Source organism: Saimiri boliviensis, chromosome 8 (genome assembly GCF_048565385.1).
Source record: "Saimiri boliviensis isolate mSaiBol1 chromosome 8, mSaiBol1.pri, whole genome shotgun sequence".
In the NCBI taxonomy this organism is placed as follows: domain Eukaryota; kingdom Metazoa; phylum Chordata; class Mammalia; order Primates; family Cebidae; genus Saimiri; species Saimiri boliviensis.
The window spans coordinates 3,034,962-3,037,154 of record NC_133456.1 but is presented as its reverse complement, the minus strand read 5'-3'; the positions used below and the strand labels follow the sequence as shown (position 1 = coordinate 3,037,154).

Sequence of the window (2,193 nt, the reverse complement as noted above, 5' to 3'; positions counted from 1 at the left end):
CAAATACCATCGTAGAAAGATTGCTCAAGCCTTAATTAGAGCTTCATTTGATGACATTAGTCACATTAATATTCACTGGGGACCTGTGTAAATGGTTTAGTGGTAGTTAAGATTTAAAAACTTGAATATCCAGTCTTTTAAAAGTTATAAGTCCTAGTCCTAACTACCACTGCAAAAACGGAGATAATTTAGAAGATCATTAGATTTTCAAGGTGAGCCAGATTTCAAATATAAATTGTAGATACATTTGAGAATTGCAGAATTATTCTTTTAAAGTTACTTGAAGCATGGAACTGATTATCTAAGCTATAAAAAAGAAAAAATGAAGATACTTCAAGCTAAGTGTACTTAAGCATTAAGATAGATATTATGGGAACAAAAAGAGCCACTGAATACGGAAAGGATATTTTACTTTATTATTTTCATTTCAGGTGGGTAATGTGCTGACATTGTAAAACAGTTTGAAGGAAGCGCATTTCACACATGCATATAAAAACCCAGTCATTATGCTTATGAACTACAAAAGGATTGAGAATTTTTTTTACACTGATTAAAACTTGAGGAATAGTGTGTTTTTCTAGGGCTTTCCCTGCTGGAAATGATCACCTTGCATAACAGCTCTATTTTAAATCAAATGTCACTCTCCGCATTAGCAAGTTCTTCATTTAATCAGGCATAGAAAAACCATCTTTCTGGGCTATATTTTTTTTTGAGACAGAGTCTCGCTTTGTATTTTTATGCTTAGGTTTAAAAGTTTGCAGAATGACCTCAACAAGTTGTTTAACTCTGATTTTGGAAAGGAGTCCTCAATCAGAATTCTCAAAGAACAGCTCTTGCTCACATTTGTCTCTGCAATTCTTCATTGGAATTATCTGTATCTAGATGCGTGGCTCTCCAAGTGGGATCCCAGGACCAGCGGCATCAGCATTGTCTGGGTCCACGCCTGAAGGGCACATCTCAGATGTCCCCCAGACCTGCTGCATCAGAAGCTGGAGGATGGGGTCAAACTATGTGTTTTAATGTGTCTTCCACATAATTCTGATGCTTGCTAAGTTTGAGAACCAACGGGCTACATTATTTCAAACTCTTAAAAATCATTCAATTATGTTGGGCCAAATTCTGATAAAACAGAATGAGGAGAGGTCTCTACTTCTACTATGATTACTGGTGATCAGTGAACTTGGTCCTGTGACTGGCAGAGACACCTCTTTGCTGTATTTCCCCACTAATATAAAAGAATGAATTGTTTGCTCTTTCTTTAGGAAATCAAACTAGGTATCCTAGAGTGCGTAGACCTAAAACTGGTAGAACAGTGCTTATCTCAGCAGTTCAGTCAAACTCTCCACCTAATACAGAAAGAAATACCCTTTAGAAAAGATTCTTAAAGTACGAAAATTCTCACCCTTTGAAAGTCTGCATGAAATAACTTAGCAACCTAAATTTTAATTAGAAGGAGCTTAGAGAATTTCTTTAATTTTATTGCTGTCAAAAGGAATATTCTGTTCAAATAGGTAAGACAGTTTTTTCTGATCTTGAAAGCCTCTAAAGACGGTTGCAATGACCTGTAATCACTTTGTTGCTAAACTTCAGTTTAATAGCTGTACATACAGAAAACGCATTTTTTACATTTCCTGTGTTATTTGCTGTGTTAGGGTCACATGGCAATTCAAGTGGTGCCTACAACCATTTTTCACAGTTGACGGTTTGAACACATCTGTTGCCAAATTCTGTTGTGCTTTGGAGCAGATACCTTCTCGGGCTTGTGAAAACACAGCTCTGGAGAAGATAATCCTCTAGGGCTTCGGAAGAGGGGACAGATCTGACTGCCCAAATCAATACAGACTCTTCCAACCGCAACCCAAATCTCTTTGGTCTGAATACTGGAGGAAGGGAGGAAATCCTTAGAGTTGAGCCATTAGCCTGTGTGTGTGTGTGTGTGTGTGTGTTCGTGTGCGCACGTGTGTGCGCACGTGTGTGCGTGTGTGCACGTGTGTGTGCATGCGCGTGTGTGTGCACGTGTGTGTGTGCGTGCGCGTGTGTGCGTGTGCGTGCCTGTGTGTGTGCGTGCATGCATGCGTGTGTATGTGTGTATGGTGCGGGATATGTGTAGGGAGGGGATGCTTTCTCTAGCTAGTGGGAGATGCTCACGGGGCCTGCACACATTCATGACATAGAGTAAAATAAGTAAAGTGA

The 2,193-nt window shown here is 39.4% G+C and overlaps 1 non-coding gene across 1 annotated transcript; it reads right to left on the bottom strand.

Annotated features, from left to right (window-relative positions):
• Positions 1-425: 425 nt before the first annotated feature.
• Positions 426-529, bottom strand: LOC120367277 (small nucleolar RNA U13). The gene has a single exon (XR_005581693.1). It is a non-coding gene; the product is annotated as a small nucleolar RNA U13 (small nucleolar RNA).
• Between the last annotated feature and the right edge of the window lie 1,664 nt (positions 530-2,193).